General features: G+C 37.5%; 1 protein-coding gene and 1 non-coding gene across 3 annotated transcripts in view; one reads left to right on the top strand and one right to left on the bottom strand.

The window, feature by feature from the left end:
• Window positions 1-22,900, bottom strand: part of SDK1 (sidekick cell adhesion molecule 1) — a 719,511-nt gene that overhangs the window by 665,638 nt on the left and 30,973 nt on the right. The gene's annotated exons all lie outside the window — the stretch shown is intronic.
• On the top strand, window positions 22,729-22,832 carry LOC116280037 (U6 spliceosomal RNA). The gene has a single exon (XR_004189358.1). It is a non-coding gene; the product is annotated as a U6 spliceosomal RNA (small nuclear RNA).

Here is a 22,900-nt window from a genome sequence, read left to right on the forward strand (position 1 = left end):
CCACCAGCGTGAACTCTCACCACTGTGCCACGTAGAAGAGGCACAGAAAGGCCAGAAGTCGAACTTCTCCTCCTGCTGCTGCTTTATCAGCAGCTCAACAATGCTCACAGAGTAATTAAGCCCATTAGTTCTACTGAGTGCTATCTTAAGATACGTGGACTCTGGTCCCAAAAGGGAGGTCTAACTTCAAAGGCTACTTGCCTATACTCCTCACTTCTTGGTCCTCTATTTGCCTCCACACCGCTGGTCCCTCCCAGATAGACACCAGGGCAGCTCCTTCCTGGACATCTTGGTCAGTCACACTCAGGTCCAAGAGTCAAACAGAGTTTCATCCTACAGAAACCCGAAGTTCTTCCTACTACCCTCCCTCCCAGCCCCTGTACCACTCTCCTGTTTGGGAAGCTAGCTTCTTTTTCAGATGAGCAACTCCAAGAATCACTTTCCCCTTTAGTGATTATCAACCATGGTCTAATAAGGATGAGACCATGCTCTTAGACCACAGCCCTCATGAAGTCAAAGTCACACACCTACATACAGGATGATTTTTTTTCCCAACTGCAACCACAGGGAAGTTGAAGACAATGGCAGACTGAGCAAGAAGGCAGCCCAAGCAGAGGAGACACAAGGATACAGAAGGGAAATGAAGAAAATGTCCAGACTAAAGTGTACCTTCCAGTTACTTCTGCCTAGGGGGCAAAACGGTCAGGGGGAGAGCAAGCCAGCCACAAACTCTACAGTGACATGTGCAACATTGTGGGGAGTGCATTCCAGAGACAGGCAAGACTAACAAAACAAGAAACTAGGGCAAAGCATCAGGACGGTCCACGCTGTGGGCGGCTTGCTCCGTCTGCATCTTCCACCTGAGCTCCCCGCAGATGAGCCTTCTGCGACTGATAACCCTGACAGCAAGGGCGGCCCTCCATTCAGTGTCGGCCACCATGTCCCAGGCACAGCACTTGGCACTTTCTATCACTTGCCAATGTCATAATGACAAATAATAAAAATGGCTCACAGTTACTGAGCTGTTAATCTTCACAACTTTATGAGGTAGATGCTAGCGTTATTCCAGCTTTCAAGTGAAAAAAGTGGGGTTGGAGAGATTGATTTGCCTAGGGTCACACAGTTATCAAGCAGTGAAGCCAGGAACTGAGCCCACTCAGCGCACCTCGTTTATACATAAAACCTAAGTGTTTAACCACCACTCCATGCTGTCTCTGATACAAGCACCATGCCCACGTCAAAGAGGAGGAAAATGCAGAGGTTAATCTAGCAAAGTCGCGTGTAAGTACAACGTTGAGCTGGGTCGTGAACTTGCTTCGTCTTGATTATTGTAATATACCCCTTCGCTCACTGAACCATTACACATGTTCAAGTATTTATGATGCAGATTCCTGGATTTATGCTCAACCTCCATTGTTTTCAAGGGCTCAAATCTACTTCCAAAAGGGAAAACAATCCCATAGTGTGTGTGTAACTGGCTAGATACTAAGCTACACTCTAATGCATAAATTATTCCCTGAGAATTAATGTGGTACTTAAGAAACTTGTATTAACTCTTTCAGGCCACGGGGGTATCATTAAGTGAACTGAATTCTTAATTTACTAAAACAGCACCCGAGAGGTTCAGAAACACATAACTTCCTTTGAGGGCACAGGGAGAGAAAACCTGTAAAGCCATTTAGGAATATAAACTAAATTCAGAACACAATTAAAAACCAAGCTACAGGGAAATGCTATTTCAGTGAATTAGCCCCCGGCCCTCAAGAATTTGGCAGAAATGAAACCAAAGGAAGGCTGGAAATATCTAGGTCTTTTGGATAGAAGGCCACCTTGGACAGAATACTTGGGCCCAATGACTAGACTTGACTTCAGTCATCAGAGAGCAGGTGAAAGAAAAAGCTGTTCTGCTCCTGCTTCATCAGGTACCATTGGCAGAGACAGAGTGAGAGCAATGGATTTAGGAAGAGTTGCCAGGTCTCCAACTGGCACCACTATCTTCCCATTCTCTCTCGCAGCTTCCTCATTGGGGGTTCTAACCTATCAGTCTGTCTTCCAGCAATATTCCTCCTTCTCATTGTCTCACGGTAACAGCACAGCAGCATTCACAGGTCTCCAGCAGTTTAAATCTCACTGTATATACTGTACACTCAAGACAAAACAAACACTATTAATATCACATTAAATACACTCTTTAACCTAAAAAGCGACTGCTTCATATACTAGAGAATATCAGATTTATTAAGTGTTGTCAGAGTAGTACAAAATAGCTATAAGAAAAACAAGAATAAAAGATAATGTTTGGTTTGAGCAATTGGAGAGGAATTCTTGGAGAAAGTGGGCCTTTCATGACAAGTACAACTTTAAACAACAAGCTAACATCCAGATGATGGAGAGAAAAAGCAAGCAGAAGCAACAGCATGAGCAAATGAACAGAAGTGAGAAGACACAGTCTTCCAGGGAGCAGCAAGGAAAGAATTTAACTGCCGACTTCAGTATCCGAAGTGAAACTTTCTCCAGTTTCTTTAGTAAAGAAGAACAAAGATTTCTCTCAGCTTCACTGCTAACTTCTTTTCATATACAGCCTCACCAGCTTTCTTCTTTTCACTGATTCTGAATGTTCTCTTTAAATATTCTTGCCATATCTAATTGCTAATAAAGACATAACTAGCCATACTTTGTATGGCTTGACTGTTATTTTCCAGTATTGACTATTTTAGGCTCCTTTTTCTTAAGACAGTCTCTTACTCCCGTAACACTGCTCTTCTAATATGATGCATGTTTTTAATTCTTCTACTCCTGCTGAAAAGCATGAGTACTGACTGCCATGAACACACAGTTGCGCAGAGTCCACATTCCACCCAACTATGGGCAGCTCGGTCTTTTAGTATACCTCTAAGAATGTTTACCTCCCAGAAATCCAGGACTCTGACATTCCTAAAGACCTACAGGGACCAATCTAGAAGTGCAGCTCTTCTTCCAATGGGGAATTGGGAGGAAAGTCCTCAGATTTTACTTTGCCAAATAGTTTGGCTCCATATTCCAGAATAAGATCTTGTGTTCTTCTACATAACCAAAAGACCTACTTAAGAGAATTTCCCAAAGCAGCATTTTGTCCTCAAAGGTGACTTTGAGCTCTATCTCTAGAAATGCAGAAAAGCTTCCACAAATTTTAATATTAATTTTTAAATTCTAATGATTGAGGTTCAACAGCTAATTAGTTCAGTAATCAAAAATCTTCCAACAAACAAAAGTCCAGGACCAGATGGCTTCACTGGTAATTTCCACCATTTAAAGGAGAACCTACACCAATCCTTCTCAAACTCTTCCAAAAGATAGAAGCGGGAATACTTCCAAACTTATTTTATGAGGCCAGCATTACCCTAATACCAAAATCAAACAAGGACACTACAAGAAAATTACAGGCCAATATCCCTAATGAACATAGATGCACAATATTAACAAACCAAATTCGACAACACATTAAAGGGATCATACAGCCATGATCAAGTGGGATTTATTGTAGGGATTGCAGGGACAAAGATAGTTCAACATCTGCAAGTCGATGGGATTCATGACATTAATAAAATGAAGGATAAACATCATAATTATCTAACAGATGCAGAAAAAGCATGTGACAAAATTCAGTATTCATTTATGATAAAAACTCTCGAACTGGGCATACAAGAAACATAATAAAGGTTATATAGTACATGTGCACAGCTAACATTATACTCAACAGAGAAAAGCTAAAAGTTTTTCCTCTAAGATCAGAAATGAGACAAGGATGCCCACCCTCATCTTTTTCATTCACCAAAGTATTGGAAGTCCTGCCTGGGCAATCCAAATCAGAAAGGAAAAAATAGAACTGTCTTTATTTGCAGGTGACAAGATATATAGAGAGAAAATCCTAAGGATTCCACCAATATTAAAAATCTGTCCCATTTCTATACACAAATAAACTATCAGAAAGAGAAATTACGAGAACAATCCCATTTATAATTGCATCGAAAAAATATCTAGGAATACATTTAACCAAAGAGGAGAAAGACCTGTACACTGAAAACTCTAAGACACTGATGAAAGAAATTGAAAACACAAATAAATAGAAATTTATTCCATGCTTATGGATTGGAAGAATATTGTTAAACTGTCCATAATACCCAAAGCAATCTACAGATTCAATGCAACCCCTATCCAAATTCCAGTACCATTTTTCACAGAAATAGAACAACCCTAAAATTTCTATAAAACAAAAAAAGATCCCAAATAGCCAAAGCAATCTCGAGAAAGAACAACAAAGCTGGAGGCATCATACATCCTGATTTCAAGCTATATTACAAAACTACAGTAAACACAAAAATACGGTATTAGCACAAAGACAGACACATAGATCAATGGAACAGAATAGAGAGCCTAGGAGTAAACCTGCATATATGGTCAATTAATTTACGACAAAGGAGCCAAGAATACACAGTGGGGAAAGGACAGTCTCTCCAATAACTGGTGTTGGGAAAACTAGACAGCCACATGCAGAAGAACAAAACTGGACTGCTATCTTACAACATATACAAAAACCAACTCCAAATGGATTAAAGACTTAAACATAAGACCTAAAATTGTAAATCTGCTAAAAGAAAATATAGATGGTAAGCTCCCTGACACTGGTCCTAACAATGACTTTTTGGATTTGACACTAAAAGCAAAGGCAACAAAAGCAAAAATACATAGGAAATCATAAAACCAGAAAGCTTTTGTCAGCAAAGGAAATCATCAACAAAATAAAAAGGCAAACTATGGAATGGTAAAAAAAAATGCAAATCCTATATCTGATAAAGGATAAATATCTAAACTATATAGTGGGGAGGATATAGCTCAAGTGGTAGAGTGCATGCTTAGCACACACAAGGTCCTGGGTTCAATCCCCAGTACCTCCTCAGAAAACAGATAAATAAATAAATCTAATCACCTCCCCTAACAAAAAAAATTTTTTAAGAGATTCTGTTTTTACGTAAATAAATAAAAATAAAATATATAACAAACTCATACAACGCAACAGCAAAAACATACAATTTATCTGAAAAACAGGCAAATGTCTTGAATAGGCATACCCAAAGAAGACATACAGATGGCCAACAGGTACACAAAAAAGGTGTTCAATATCACCAATCATTAGGGAATTGCATATCAAAACCACAGTATCACCTAACACCTATTAGAATAGCTATTATCAAGAAGAAATAAGTATTGCAGGGAATGCGGACAAAGGGGAATCCCTGTGCACTATTGGCAAAAATGTAAACTGGTATAGCCACTATGAAAAACAGTATGGAGGTTCCTCAACAAATTAAAAATAGAACCATCATATGATCCAGAAATTCCACTTTTGGATATTCCCTTGAAGGAAACAAAAACACTAACTCAAAGATATCTGCACACCCATGTTCACTGAAGCATTGTTTACAACAACCAAGACATGGAAACAACCTAAGTGTTCATCAATGGATGAATGGATAAAGAAAACATGGTATATATACAATGGAATATTATTCAGCCATAAAAAAGACAATCCTGCCATTTACAACAGCATGGATGGACCTTGAAGGCATTATGCTAGTGAAGTAAGTCAGAGAAAGATAAATACTGTATGATCTCACTTATACATGGACTCTTTGAAAAAAGAAAAACACCTCATCTATGAGAATAGACTGGTGGCTGCCTGACGTAGAGGGTGGGTGAAATGAGTGAGTGTGGTCAAAAGATACAAAATTCCAGTCATAAGCCCTAGAGTTGTAATGTATGGCCTGATGACTATAGTTGATACCGTATTGTATATTTAAAAGTTGCTAAGAGAGGAGATCTTAACAGTTCTCATCCCCCCAAAAAATGATCATCTGTAACTACGTGAGGTGATGAATGTTGACTAGACTGATTATGATGACCATTTCACAATATATACATATGTATCGAATATTAAGTTGTAAACCTGAAACCAATATAATGTTACACATCAGTTACATTTTAAAAAAAAAAAGGTAACTGGATCCAATCACCACAGCCTGAATTCAAACCCTGACTCCACCACTTTATAGCCACATGATCCCAGACCAATCACTTCCTCAGTTGTAGTTAATGAGGGCAATAATGGTACCTACCTCACGGTCCTGCTTTAAGGATTAAATAAGATAATGTGTGTAAAGGGTCTGAGATAAGTGTTTAATAAATGTCGGTTCAAGTTGTGATTACAGAGGCAGCAGAGAGCACAGTACATTTGGAGAACTTCTAACAGTTTCCTATAACAGGACCACAGATACATGTCTGGGGTTGGCAGGAAGAAGAGAGAATAATGTAGGGCCGACGAAGGAAACGGAAGCCAGGTGACAGCCTTACGTGAACAGCTGTCTGGAGCTCCTCTAGCGCATGGGACGCCCCCGAGGAAACTGAAGAAATGCCTCACCACACCAGCAGCTCCAGAGCTTGGATAGCCCGCAAACTGGTGGGGCTCACCTCCTTACTGGTACCCACATGTGCGGCACAACCAAGTTTACTGTAAGCAGCAAGTCCTTTATTCTGAAGACAACAGGGATCTTCCTGAAAGATTTTAAGAAGAGTATGAGGTATTCAAAGTAGCAGCTTAGAAAAACTGAGCCTCCACATCTTAAAAATTAGACCCAAACTAGTTTATCCAAGAGAACAAACAGCAGAAACGTCTAACAATAGGACTGTTCTAAAAAGAACTGCTTTAGTTATCATGCTCAGAGAGAGGGAGAATAACTGAATAATTACAGTATGTGATGGTAGTGTAACTTCAACAAACCGAGAATGGTTGAACACTGATGTCACACGAGCCCAAACTGCATAATCCAGACAGGATGATGTGCATCCCAACAGAAGGATTAAAAAAAGTTATTGCCAGAAGCTATTTAATGTGAGAAAAACTCATAAATTTCATGGTACAAGGTCATTTACTACTGAGGAGGAGATACTCCAGGGCAACACTGAAATAGGACAGCAAGAGGAAAGGCATGACCAGAGGAAACACATCATACTGATGGATCTTTTTAAGAACCCATCCTGGAATTTGGGTTTGGGGAAATATACACAGGCCCTGATAAGCAATTACCATACTCCTACCTTCAGATCAAGAATTTTCTGGGAAAATGAAAGCTCATGTTACTGTATGGTGTTAACTGTTTTGCAATTAAAAATCTGCACTGCAAATCACACTTTTTTATTAAAGTATAGTTGTTTTACAATGTTGTGTTAGTTTCTGGTGTATGGCATATTGATTCAGTTATATGTATATTCTTTTCCATATTCTTTATTATAAGCTATTACAAGATATTGAATATAGTTTCCTGTGCTAAACAGCAGGACTTTGTTATTTATTTTATATATAGTGGTTAGTATCTGCAAATCCCAAACTCCTAATTTATCTCTCCCCACTCCTCTCCTCTCTGGTAACCTTAAGCTTGTTTTCTGTATGTGAGTCTGTCTCTGTTTTGTAAATAAGTTCATTTGTGCCATTCTTTAAAATTCCACACATAAGTGATATCATATATTTGTCTTTCTCTGACTTACTTCACTTAGTATGATAATCTCTAGGTCCATCCCAAATCACAACTCTTATTGTAGGAATAAGTAAAATATAATTAATGTATTTACATCACTAAATAGAATTTTATGTTTTTCAGGAAAATTTGATCTTGTGAAAAATTACAGGAATTTTATGATAAATTTATGTTGAATTAAGAGATTAGCTCAGTCTTTTATTCTCATTTGTTTCAACATATGTTATGTCCCCGTATCTTCCCTCAATCAGTGTGTTCTTTTGAAGTGAAGATACTTAAACTGGGAAAGTATTATTAATCTGGAACAAGACAAGTCCTAAAGAAACCAGGAAACAGATTATTACATCAGCACAAACACTTTCACTACACAACCAATAAATCGCCTGAAAACTAAAATCCTCAACACCCTAAACACCATTCCTAATCCCTTCATGTACCAAACTCAGTCGTGACCAAACTACATTCCGTGGAGCTGCAACATTCGACAGCAAAACTTCAAGGCTTCCTTAACATTCAGCTTTTTGCAGTGTATTTTAAGGTCTGTAATAAAGGACAACAGTCATAATCACATGGGTACTGCTCCAAATTTTTACATACATAAGTCCCCCAAAGCACTAGGTTTCGTCGTCAATTTAATTTGTTCTTGTGTGGACCTTGAAATAAAGCTTCTCTTGACATTACTGTACAAGGGCATGTATGACCTGCAGTAATCATGTCATTAACTAGAAAGGCTCACCACTCATTTTCTCAATTTAAGACTGCTGAATTTGTGTTCACCCTCACAGAGCTGTATTACCAAGCACACTTCTGCCACACATGTGCGCCAAGTTAAATTATACAGCAGACGGGGCTCTGGCACATCTGACTGAAACGTGCTCTCAGCACACCACCATATCCAGTCCAGCAACAAAGACACAATATCCATCTATTCTAGTGTCATAATGCGGTTTTAACATGTGTTGCAAATTTAGGGATCTTTCTTTTCTATTTATGATAATAAGAAGAGCAGCTGTCACATTTTTATTCAGCTTGGATAAATTTCCCACAATTCTTTTAAGGTTCTATATCAATACAACTAAAGCACATCTTGAAACTGCAAGAGAAACTATTCGTAAAAGCAATTAACAACTGCCACTACTCAAATCAGAATTTTCTCAGGTATCTTATGACAAAAATAAAACAGAAAAAAACTGGATCAAGAGCCAATATCATTGCATACATTTTGTATACATTTACCCATAAATCTTCAATTCTGTTTTTATTTGCAGCCATCCAGTTCTCACTGATGGACTTTATTATAAATAAAGAGATAAATATGTGCTTATAAAATACCCTCAGGGCGCTAACCGTCTAATGACAGACACTGCGGAGAACATAGGGAAGTTGTGCCTGAGTCACAAGAACAACGTTCAAAGAGCACAGGGTCCTCAATAGCCTCGCTTGGGCAGCCAAAGGAAGTGTCACGAAGAAAACGGTCTAACACGAACAAGACGGACTTTGTGTTTGGTCAGAGGAAAGAGCGTGAACAAATGGCTGAGCCCAACACTGCAGAAGTGAGGATACCGTATCTCCAAGAAACACTATGGTCTGAGAAAGGGTCTGCATGAGGAAAACACTGTGCAGGTCTTTCCAGGTTCTCTTTTTCCTAATTATGCACAGTATTATATCATATATAGGCACTCAATCTTTGGCAGTAACACACATACCATTTTGAGGGGTTTTAGTGGTCCTCCCCTTTCCTTCCTTCTATCCCCTCCCTTGTAACAACTTAATATGTATTCCTCTATATTTGTCTCCATCATATAATCATATACATACACATACAGAAGAGGTTTTGTTGTTATACACTTTACAAAAACAGGATCGGGGTATACATACCTTTTCGCAATTTGATTTTCGCACTAAACACTTCTTGAAAGTTCCTCGAAGACATCTGATAAAGCTGTTTCTTCTATCCCATGGCTATAAGTGATCTTGACATAGTTGATTCATTACTAATGGTCATCACCTTGTATGTTGGCAGTTTATTCCATGAGACAGAGTCACAAGAGTGGAATAAAGTCTAGAGTGGGTGTGTACGTGATGTATGTTGGGAGGTACGTAAGTGTGTGAACCATTTTAATAACTGACAATGCTAGACTGCTTTCTCAAAAAGCTGTATCAAATCACATTACTGTCTTTTCTCCACATCCCCACCAGCAACTGATACGACAGATTTCAATTCTATCTGGCCTAACTCTCTCTCTTTATATTGCATTTTTCTGTTTACTAGTGACTACTAGTGAATTTTAGTAACTTTCCATGCTTGGTGACCATTTACACCTGCTCCTATTATTTGATTAATCATATTTGCCCAGTTTTTTTAAATCAGTGTTTTCATAATGTTAATTTCTAAGAGTTCTTTATTATATGTTATTCCTTTGTCTTTTGAATTGCAAGTCACTTCCCAAATATATCATGTTTCCTTTGTATCTTATAACAAAAACGTTTAGATTTTATATCATCAAATGTGCTGCCTCTTAAGTTCTGAGTTTCCAATCTTGATTTTAAAAGATCTCCCTAACCCCTATTTTAAACATATGTCACTGAGATCATCCTATATAATTCTTTTCTACACTGAAGTCTTTAATCTGGAATTTGTTCATAAATGAGTATTTTTATATTATTTACAGATATAATTGTATATATTAAAGTGTAATTTTTTTTCTTTCAGATGGGTAGCCGTTTGGAACAGCACCACTTTTCATTCACCCCTTTCCCACTGACTTGATGTACTACCTTTGATACATTTTAAATTCTCATATATGCTGGAATCTAAACTTCTCTTTTGTTCTGCTGACCTGTTTAACTATTCCAGCACTAATACCACACTGATTAAAACACATAGCTTTATGTACGGCAGGTCAAATTCAATCCTTTTAATACTGTTCTTGGTGATGTTCAGGCATTTATTCTTCCAGATACACTTTCAAATCTTTTTTTATCAAATCTGTAGTGATAGGTATATTCAAGTTTCCCACTTTAGGCTGATTTTGATAATTTATAATTAGCCAGAAAATGATTCCTCTTAATTTTCAAATCATTCTTAATTTTTTGTCACCATAGACTTCTTGTAGTGTTCTCTTAATAATTCTTTTACACTCTTCTGTTCTGTGGTTGCATCTTTTTTCTGTTTCCAACAATGACTAATTTTACTTTTTCTTCATCAGTGTCATGAGGGAGTTACCTATTTCTCCATTTTGTTAGTCTTTCCAAAGAACTGAGTTTTATAATTATGTATCTTTTCTACTTTACCTTTTCTATTTCATAGATTTTAACTTTATTCCTTCTTCCAGGTTTGTTTATATGTTCATGTTGTTCTAACTGCTTAAAACTGGCTATGTAGCAAAGGACTGGAACAGACATTTCTTCAAAGAAGAGATAAAAAGAGTCAATAAGCACATGAAAAGAAGCTCAACATTATTAATCACTGAGGAAATGCAAATGAAAATTACAATGAGCTGACATCCCATACCTATCAGGATGGCCACTATCAAAACTAAAAACAGAAAACAAGTGTTGACAAGGACGTGGATACTGGAGCCCTTACGCACCACTGCTGGTAGAAATGTAAAGTGGTGCAGCCACGATGGAAAATGGCACAGAGATTCCTCAAAAAGTTAAACATAGAATTTTTATGATCCAACAATTCCACATCCAGAATTAAAAGAATTCCAGAAAAGAACTGAAAGTAGAATCTTGAAGAGATATTTGAACACCCATGTTCTCAGCATTATTCACAACAGCCACAATCCAAGTGCCCATCAATGGATGAATGGATACACAAAATATATATTTCACACAACAGAATATTATTCAGCATGAAAAAGAACAGAAATACTGACACATGCTATTACATGAATGAACCTTGAGCACATTTCACTAAATGAGGTAAGCCAGTCACAAAAAGCTAAGCACTGTATGATTCCACTTAAATAAGGCATCTAGAGTAGTCAAGTTCATGGAGACAGAAAAGTAAACAGTGGTTTCCAGGGGCTGGGGAAAAGGGGAAATGGAAGTTATTTAATAGATATACAGTTTGTTTTATAAGACGAAAGGAGTTCTAGAAATTGGTTGCTCAGCAATGTGAATGTACTAACTACTGAACTGTACATTTAAAAAAAGTTAAGACAGTAACTTTCATCTTATGTGTATTTTATCACGATTTTTTAGTTTCTTTTTTAACTGGATACACAGGTTTGGGGTTATTTCTTTACTTTTTACTTCGTGTTAATACTGAAGACATGTGATTCTATACATTTTCCCTGGTGTATGGTTTTAATCGTGCTCTATAGGCTTTGGTAGGAGATAGTCCTTTGATTGCTTTTTGACCAAACAATTTTTTATTAAAATTTACATGCATTTCTAGTTTTCTGACATGCTGCTGTGTGATCTGACGTCTATGCATCTTCGCAAGTGCTGCCTCTTACCAATGCATGTTCCTGGTAATGACGTTTAGTGCTTTCAACCATGCAGCTGACTTGGGCTCAGTATTGCCATTCCTATTTTCTTCTTGTCCATATATTTTTCCTCATCTCTCTGTTTTCATCTTCTCTTTTACAACTGGATTAAAGTGTTACTTATAATCCAGTTTATGTTTTAAGTCAGTTTCTAATCTTGTCTTCTGAAAGAATTCAGTCCATTCACATTCTTAAAATTTTTTATTTTAATTGTAGATTCACATGCAATTGTAAGAAATAATACAGAGATCCCATTCACTCTTCATCAACTTCTCCTACAATGGCAACATCTTGAATAACTAAGGTACAATACTACATACAGCTTGTTACAATAAAGATACATACAGAACATTTCCATCATCACAAGGATCCCTCGTGCTGCCTTGTTGAAGCCATACCACAACCTCATATGTTTTTAACCACTGGAAACCACTAACCAGTTCTCCACTTTTAGAGTTTGTCATTTCACAATTACATGAATAGAATCACATAGGATATAAACTCCTCGTGTAGTTTTTTTTTTTTTACATTCAATGCGGAGATTCACTACACTGTATGTGTCAATACTTCGTTCCTTTTCACTGTGAAAAGCAGTGATGATACAGATGTGCTCCAGTTGAATCATTCACCCACTGAAGGACATTCGGGTTGTTTCCAGCTTGGGGGTATTACAAACAAAGTTTCTATGAACACCATATACAGGTTCTTACATGACTGCTCTCATTTCTTTGGGATAAATATCCAGGAATGCAACTGCCAGGTCCTATGGTAGCCGCACTTATAAGAAACTGCTGATCTGTTTTCTAGAGTGGCTACACCATTTTACAATTCCACAAGCCATGTACAAGTGATGGTACTTCTCTGCATCCTCACCAGAATTTGGTGTTTTCACTATTTTTAATTTTAGCATTTAGCAGTGGTGTTTCTCCTTGTGGCTTTCATTTTCATTGCCTAATGGCTAATAATGTTTAATGTTTTTTTTTCTATGCTTATTTTCCATTTATGTGTCCTCATCAGTGAAATACATGCTGATGTCGTCTGTCCTTCTGAACTTTTTTTAACTATTGAATCTTGAAAGTTCTTTTACATTGTAGATACTAGTCTTCTATCAGATAGGTTGGTCACAAATATTTTCTACCAGTCTATAGTCTGTCTTTTCATTCTCTTAATGCGGTCTTCTTGCAAGTAAAAGTTTTTAAATTTAATTTTTATCAATTTTTCCTTTTGTGAATTGTGCTTTTGGAGCTAAGACTAAGAACTCATTGCCTAGTCCTAGATCCTGATGACTTTCTATCTTTTTCCTTACATTTTTTAATTTTACATTTTACATTTAAATGTGTTATGAGTTAATTTTGCATAAGGTATAAAGTTTATTTTATTTTGGGTAGGTAATTAATTCTATTTATGTTTAGAGGAAATACTGGAGTTGAACACAGGGCCTTGGGCATGCTAAGCAAGTGCTCTACCACTTGAGCTACACTCTCCCCACTGAAGTTTATATCAAGGTCCATTGTTTTGCCTATAGACATCAAACTGCATCAGCACCATTTGCTGAAAAGGTTGTCCTCCTTCACTGAATTGCTTGTGCATCTTTATCGAGAATTAGCTGGGTATATTTACATGAGTCAATTTCTTGGTTCTCTACTCCATTCAACTGGTCTATGCATCTATACTCTGCCCATACCATACCATCTTGATTACCACAGGTACAGGGAAGGCTTTAATTTCGGTAAGAATGATTCCAACCACTTTATTTTTTTTCAAGATGATTTTAGCTGTTCTGGGGCCTGTGCCTATAAATTTTTGAATAACCTCCTGTGTCTACAAAAAAACTTGCTGGGATTATTATAGGAATTGTGTTATATCAATGTGTCAATTTGGGAGAATTAACATTTACTATATTCAGTCTTCTAATAAATGAACACAGTATGTGTCAACATTTATGGACATCTTCATTAGCATTTTGTCATTTTCAGTACAAAGATTCTATACATGTTGAAATTTATTACCTAAATGTTTCATATTTTGGGGGGATCAATTGTAAATAGTACTGCATTTTTAAATTTCAGTTTCACATATTCCTTGTTAATAAATAATATATAGTAATGTGATTGATTTTTTGTGTGTTGTTCTTGTATGGAGCAACTGTGTTGAGCTCACTTATTAATTCAAGGAGTTTTCTAGATTCCACAGGATTTTCTATGAAAATGATATAATCTGCAAATAGGGACAGTTTTAATTCTTGTTCTTGCTTTACTGTAGTGGGTAGAACATGCAGTACTATCTTGAGCAGGAATGATAAAAACACAGATCCTGGCTCCTTCCCACCCTTGGAGGGGAAGTACTCCATCTCTATTAAGTGTACTCTTAGCTGGAGGTTTTTGGTAGATGCTTTTATTTAGTTGAGGAAGTTCTCGTCTATTCTTAGTTTTCTGAGTTTTTAATCATGAATCCTGGATTTTGTCAAATGCTTTTTCTGGGTCAAATCATTGATTATAAGATTTTTCTTCTTTAGCTTGTTGATATGTTACATCAAAAGATTTTCAAATTTCGAATCAGCCTTGCATGCCTGGAATAAATCCTACTTGGTCACGTTAAATTTTTATATATATATATTATGAGATTTGCTAATATTTTATAAAAGTTCATGAAAGATACTGGGCTGTAGAGTTCTAATTTTCTGTTGTCTTTATCTGGTTTTGCCATCAGGGTAATACTAGCCTCATAAAACAAGTCTGTAAGTCTTCTCTTATTTTCTGGAAAAGATTGCATAAAATTGGTATTAGTTCTTTAAATGTTGTTTGCTATCTCCAGTGAAACCATTTGGACCTGGAGATTTCTTTTTCAGGAACTTATTAATGAAGAGTCAAATTTCTCTCACAGCTATACTAGTAATTCAGGTTGTCTATTCCATCTTGGTTGAGCTTTGGTAGGTTTTAGTTTTTGAAAATTTATTCATTTCCTCTAAATGGCTGAATTTATGAGCACAAAGTTGTTTATAGCATTATCCTATTCTTTTAACTTGAAAGATCAGTAGTGATAGCCTCTTCTGCTTCATTCCTGATTAATTGTGATTGTTTTCTTCTCCCTTTTTGTTAGTCTTGCTAGAAGTTTATCAATTTTATTGATATTTTCAAAGAACAAGCTTTTTATCTCATTCATTTTTTCTCTTATTTTGCTATTTTCAATTTCATTGACTTCTATTCTTTATTATTTCCTTCCTTCTGGTTTTAGGTTTATTTTACTCTTTTGTAGTTTCTTGAGGTAGGAGCTTAATTGATTTTACACCTTTTATCTTTTCAAACACAATCATTCAGTGCTTCACTGCCCTCTCAGCACTGCTTTAAGTTACATCCCACAAATTTGATAAACTGTATTTTCATTCAATTTTTAACATCTGAGATTTTCCTTTCCACCATGGATTATTTATAAATGTGTTTAATTTTCAAGTGTTGAGAGATTTTCCTGCTGTCAATTTCCTATCTAGTACTTCTATCACTTGTTGAGAATGGTGTGTTAAAGGCTCCACCTTTATATATTTACACATGTATAGAACGTAAGAGTTCTCCTTTCAGCTCTATTCATTTTTCCTTCATATACTTTGAGGCTCTTTTCCTTGCTATGTACACACTTGGTATCATTAAGCTTTCCTAATGGACTGATCCCTTTATCCTGTATCTCTGTCTCTAGTAATTTTCTTTGCTCTGAAATTTATTTTCTGATATTAATATGGCCAGTTTTTAAAGTTTATGTTTTTATGATACTCTTTTTCCTTCCTTTACTTTCATCCTACTTATGTCATCTTTTATGAAGTGACTTTCTTATAAACAGCATAATTTTGGATATTTTCTTATCCACTCTGCCAATCTCTGTCCTCTAATTGGTATATTAAGACCATCCACCATTTAATTATACATATGATAGGCCTTAAGTCTGCCATTTGTTTCCTGTTTCTCCTTTTTTTACCTATGAGCTATGTAAACATTTTTAGAATTCCATCTTAATTTGTTCAGTGTTTTGAGTATATCGCTTTGTACAGTTTTTTTTTTTTGCAGCTGCTCTGAAGATTACAATATGCATAGGTAACTTACCACACTCTACTGGTATCAATATTTTAGCACTTCAAGTATAGAAAACTTACTTCCACTTAGGTCTCTCTTTCCTCTCCACTTTTTAAGTATAATTATCTTAGGTATTTCCTCTATATACATTTACATCACATCATATTGTGTTATGGCTTTTGCTTCAACTATAAAATATGACTTAAGAAGCTCATCAGCATAATCTGTTGTACTTACCCATTCCAGAGCTGTCCTTTCCTTTCTGAAATTCCAAGCCTCCTTCTGTTACCATTTCCTTTCCACATAGAGAACTTCCTCTACTTACATCTTGAAGGGTATGTTTGCTAGCAGTAAATTATCTTAGTTTTTCCTTTATCTAAGAAAAATTTCCTTTCCCTTTCACTCCTGAAGGATTTTTTGCTGTGACTGTTTCATATAGAATTTGTGGTTGACAGTTCTTTTCTTTTAGTACTTAAAAAATATTGTGTCACTTACTTCTGTTCTCTTTGGTTCCAAATGAGAAAATGCCTCTCATTTGATTGGTTTTCCCCTACAAGTAATGTGTTACTTATCTCTGGCTACTTTCAATAATTTTCTTTTGTCTTTAGTGTGCAGAAGTTTAAACATGATGTGTGTTGGTATAGATTTCTTTGGGTTTATCCTGTTGGGGATTCATTCAGCTTCTTGAATCTGTAAATTTACGTATATCACCAAATTTGAGGAGTTTTCTGATATTTCTTCAAATATTTTTGGTCTCATTCTCTCCTTTCTCATTGGGACTGTGTAGACATGAATATTAACTCTTATTGCCCCACAAATCAGAGAGACTTTTTCTATTCTATTTTCTCTGCTGTTTACACTAGATAAATTCTATTGATTTATCTTCAAGTTCACTGATTGTACTCTCTGTCATATGTACTACTGAGTCCATTCAGTACTCACTTTTTAATTAACTTTTTAGCTCTATAACTTCTTTTTGGCTCTTTTTTTTTTTAACAAATTGTATTTCTTTGCTGGGATTTTCTACTGTTTTTATTTCTTGCAAGAGAATTTGTAATAGCTTGCTAAAACATTTTTATCACGGCTGCTTTCAGATAGCTGTCAGATAAATCTCAATGCTGGCACCGGTTTTTTGTTTTCTCATTCATGATCTTCCTGGTTCTTGGTATGATGAGTGATTGTTTAGTTGTATCCTGTACATTTTTGTTAAGAAACCCTAGAACCTACTTAATCTTTTAGTAGGCCCCCTGTCGAGGTGTAATGCCAGAGATGGGCCCATATACATATTCAGGTACACACTAGACCTTTCCCCAAGCCAATACCCAGACAAAAGCAAGGCTTTGATTCACTCCGTCTTGTTGTAGACAAGTAGGGTGGAAGTTCAGCTTCCTGACACGTTCCTGGCAAAAGGGTGGCTGCAATTCACCGCTTTTGTTGCTTTCATGTAAAATGATCAACTTCCCCTTGGGCTGAGCTCCTACTAGGGAAAAGAAACCCAAGGGTTAAGTCACGCCACTTTGTTGCTGCAAAACTGTTGCACCCAAATGAGCCCCTTCATACAAGAGAAGGAAAGGGGGTAAGTGGAGTGCCAACTAGCCCTGCATTCTTCATTCTACCTTTTTGATGCCAGTGGGTATGGATGTTCAGCTCCCCATTGAAGACTTCTGGGGGATAAGTGGAGAACACATCAACCCTAGTGGAAATCAGCCCCTACTTGCACCACCTAGTTAAATCTCATTGCAGCTGGTTGGCTCTATTGATACCAACTCCTTCTGCCAGGCAGAGAATGGAAGATTAGTTCCCTGCTCAGGGATACTGCCAATCAACAGGCAGGGTACTGGAGCATGCTGCCTACTTTCAAGGGAGGTGGGAGGAAGGGAGTAGAAAGTCAACTCCTTGCTCACTCCTGCTGAAAATCTGTGTAGGTAGAGGGAGTCCCTTGGTGTTTAACTGGAGCAGGATGAGTACTGACAAAGTTTTTCTTAGACCAACCTTTCCCCTACCCTTTGGCTAGAAGGAACAGGCTTTTCTTGGAGCTTTTCTTTCCCTGTGCCCATTCGCTATTCACGGTTGCAGGCTTCTGCAGCACCCTGCTCAGGGACATACTAGAAAGAATAAGGAAACCCAAGGAACTCACCTTCTTCTTGTTTCTCAAGTCAGCAGGTTCCTAGACTGTCCACCACCTTCTTTCCACCTTTCAGTCTTCTTATGTTTATTTATTGCATTATCTCCAAGGATTTTAAGCTATAAGAGGATAGAGCTGGGAGGAATGAGATTGCTTCCTCTTGGCAGAACAGGAAGTCACTGGCCCACTCTCATTTATTCCTTTCATCTTACTTTGATATTTTACATTATTCCCACTTTCCCTTTGATAATTCCTATTGGTTTGATCAGGTTGCTATTCATTCCATTTTTCTCTTACTAATTTGGAAGTTCCATTATTTTTATTGTTCCTTAATGCTTTCTCTTGCCTGTAGTAGGCATCAGTCACATATTTTACTACTATTCCTCACAAACTCCCCCTACACAAAGACACTTTATTCTTCAATCTTCCACACTAGGACTTTTAGAATAGTGTCACTGCCCCCACTTTCCATTAAGTATTTGAGTACCTACTATGTGGCAAAAGAAAGTTCCTGCCCTCATGAAGCCTATATTCTAGTGCGAAACCCCAAAAATGATGTACACCATTATGTAACTACCCCAATAAATTACAGAGGGAACAATTAGGAGGCCAGTGTGGGAGAAGTTTAGTGAACAAGACAGAGCCAGCACCATACACGTAGAGCCTTGCAGGCCATAGTGAGATTTTTAAATTATATTCTAACTGCATTGGATTTACATGGCAAGTGAGCAGCAGAAAGGCAAGTTCAGATCTATTCTGGCAGCTGGGCATGTAAGTAAAGAGTAAAGTAAGGGTAACCATTTACAAGGCTTGTTAGTGAAAATGGTACCCTGGGATGTCAATAGTAAGGCTGATTGCAAGCTGTCAGTTTCAGGATTTAACTTGAAGGTAGAGGCAACAGACTCTCAACACATTAATGGACTGAATGTGAAGGGTGAGAAACAGAAGATCGAGGATAAGGCCAAGGCTTTGGCCTGAGTTATTGGGTAACTTATAATGTCATTTACTATGACAGACAGAGGACACTGGGTCAAGGGCAGAGCTGAAGGAGGGGGGGAAAGCGTTTGGTTCTAGACAGACTCAAGAAGCCTATGAAACATCTAAGAAGAGATCAATGTATGCCACTGAATGTATGACTCTAGACCTCAGGGAAGACCGAGGCTAGAGACAAACTGGGGAGGAGATTACCCACAACGAAGCAAGAGGAGAAAGAGAGGACTGAACCCTGAAGTGAGGAGACAAAGGAAAGAGAAAGGCTTCAGTCAGTAAAATAGGAGAATGAGGCGCCCCAGACTCTGAAGAAAGGTATTCAAGAGGCAGAGCCGTCTGATGGCATCAGATGCTCGTTAGAGGTTGTCTCTGGAGCCCCTAGAATGCTTTCATTTCCCTCCTCATACCTGCTCTTCTCACTCCCAATTCCAAGGGTCTCTGTGTCCCCAGGGACTTCACTGACTCTTGTCTCCTTCCTCCGCATTCCAAAAGTGTCGCAGCTCCTGACAGTAATTTGGAAGGGACAGGAAAGAAGCTAGAAGAATGATTAAGTCACCACAGCTTCTTTTCCTTTCACGCTTGCGCTGTGGTATCTGCTAAGAGTAGAAGGGACCAGAGAGAGGTAGAGTGAGACCTGCCACTTTACAGAACAGGAGAATCACCTAATTAAGGACAAGTCAAAGGACAACAGAGCAATTTTGAAGAACCAGCTGTAGTTGGAAAGCACACACCTGTGGAGAAAACTGCCTCAAATCTACTCCAGCTGCCTTACTAACAAACCACAGAGGCCGGAAAGCTAAACACCCCATTTCCCAGCTCTCTCCCTGCTGGGGTTCTGGGGTGGACTTCAGTTTGGCCAATCAGATCACGACAAATGTGAAGCATACAAAACATGAATTTGTATGATCCAACTGAATTAAAACAAGTTGAATTAAGTGGAAGAGAAAACCAGAGTGTGCCACAGCCATCACACGCTTGTGGATGGCAACCGAGGCAGCACGGTTCTGGGGCCAGGAGTGGGCAGCAGCATCCACCTCACCGTCAGCTTTCTGATCAGGTAGGAACATAAGGTCCCATGGGAGCCCAGACCTGCAGGGTGCATTTGGGAGTTGCTCCTGGCAGGTCAGGCATTTTAAAGCCCCCTCAACAATTTAGAAAGACATTTAATTCCCAGAAATAAATCCCTTTCTGTTTAAAGTAATAAGAGTTAGATTCTGTTCTCTTCAACTAAACCCTGACCAACAAACAATCTTCAAAGTTGTTCTAATTCACCCCCGAAGAGTTGAGCAATGTGGCCACAAGAGCAGATAAAGTGAGGCATTTATGTTGGGCTAGGGGTATGCATGACAGGAAAGATTAAAAATATAAATCCCAGATATTCTACAAGTAGTCTCTGAGCATCATGGTTTTGCCAGTAACTGGCCCCATCGGCTCCATGCATTCTGGCCTCCGTTAGGGATCAGGCACCCCAAGGACAAAAGAACCACAGCTCCCAGTTTCTTCAGCAAGAGATCTGAACTCATTCACAGCATACCTGTGAGAAAACGCCAAAGTCAAACACAGGGCCTTAAGTAGCAGCCTCTTCCTTTCTTGGCAATATCCCTTTAACGTTATAACATACTGACAAGGAGAAATATAAGAGCCCTTTCTCAACAAAGAAACCCAGTCCCCAGGCTCCATTTAGCCTTCAATTCTAATCAGTGGTAATGTCAAAGTGATAAGCTGATTAGCTGTTTAACTAATACTTAGGCACCTTCAATGATATAATGAGAATAACAAAAATCTTGGCAAATTTACCAAAAACACTGCTTATATCTTTTTTGGGGGTGAGGGGAGAAAGTTATTTGGAAATACAAACACCTTATTGGCTAAACATCAGAACCCTTCAAAGTATTACTGTCCCCTACAGCATATTATGACATTTCTAGAAACTGTTCCAGCTTTTACTAACTTTAATTATGAAGTGCAAAATCTTTTTAAGGCTTATAAATATATTATTTCTCAAATAAATGGTAGGCCATTCACATTTATTATAAATGGCAATTAAATTTGTTTTTCCAAACAGATAACAGATTCCATTATCATCCCTTTATAATTACCCTGACTTCACTTTAAAAGTTATTACTTATTAGAAATGTGAAGGAGGGCAATTTTTAAGTTCTTAAATCCTACTGAACTATATCCCTTTTCACCCACAAAATAAGAATTTATATCTACATAAGATATAATGCCAGAATAATAGGAAGAATGCAAGAACAATTTGCAGCACTGACATTAAAGGATGGAATCCTGCTAGGATTAATTTGTACAACTTTAGTCATAGTTATCAGTAAGCCATGCCCCGTACATTAATTATCTAGAAAAAAAACGGGGTTTAAAGCTACAATAAAGAAAAGTAATTTTTAACTTTCTATGGATGACCAAAAATAAGTCAGTTTCAATCTCAAAAAAACCTCAGTTACCAATTAGTGTTATTCAAAAATGTTAGTTATTCAGCTACCAATTAGTGTTATTCAAAAATGTTAGTTATTAACTTTAAAGATAATAGGAGTTTGTATCAAGTGTTTTTTAATCTGCAATAAAACATCAGCTTTAAAGAGGCTTAATGCTAATCAAAATAAGGCACCATAAAGCTATCTTCTGAAATTGAGAATAGATACTTTAGTACCTATAAAGTAACAACAAATGTTTTACCATAAGTATGCAAAACTGTATCGCAAGGTCACATATAGAACCTAGATTAAAATACCTAAAGCAACTTAGTTGCTGCTGCCTCAAAACAGGCGGCACCTAAGACCTTCAAGGAATAAGTGTTTAAGATAAACAAGCCACGTGTACCCAATCTGATGAACCCAGTATCAAAAGGAAAGGTGTTTCATCAAGCAAATTCATTTAAAAATGTATGTTCAGATACGATACCAAAAGCACAAGCAACAAAAGGGAAAAAAAGATAAACTGGATGTCAAAATTAAAAACTTCTGTGCTTCAAAGAACACCACCAAGAAAGTGAAAAGAAACGCAAAGAATGAGAGAAAATATCCGGAAATCATATACTAGATAAAATACACTACAACTCAAAATTAATTTTAAAATGTGCAAGGAATCTGAATACATTTCTCCAAAAATATATAAACAGAAAATAAGCACAGGAGAAAATGCTCAACCTTACTAGCAATCAAGGAAACACAAGTCAAAACCACAATGAGATACCACTTCCCACCTACTAGGATGGCTACAATTATACTTTTTAAAGTGCAAAATAACAAGCGTTAGCAAAGGTATGGAGAAATTAGTACCCTCCTACACTGTCGGTGGGAATATAAAATGGTGCAGCCACTTTGGGAGCAGTGTGCCAGTCCCTCAAACACTGACAATCATGACCCAGCAACTCCACTTCTATGTGTGTACCCAAGAGAAATGAAAACCTGTCCACAGAAAAAACTGAACATGGCAGCATTATTCATAACCACCAAAAAGTAAAAACAGTGCTTGCTTTGGCTGCATGTGTACTAAAATTGCAACAACACAGAGATTAGCATGGACCCTGCACAAGGATGAAACGCAAATTCATGAAGCGTTCCATATTTTTCGTTGCTCGGGGCTGTGGGGTCACCTTTTCCTGCCTCCTGCCACCCCAAGTCATCTGAGTTGTGTGTT

Source organism: Vicugna pacos, chromosome 18, assembly GCF_048564905.1.
Source record: "Vicugna pacos chromosome 18, VicPac4, whole genome shotgun sequence".
NCBI lineage: Eukaryota > Metazoa > Chordata > Mammalia > Artiodactyla > Camelidae > Vicugna > Vicugna pacos.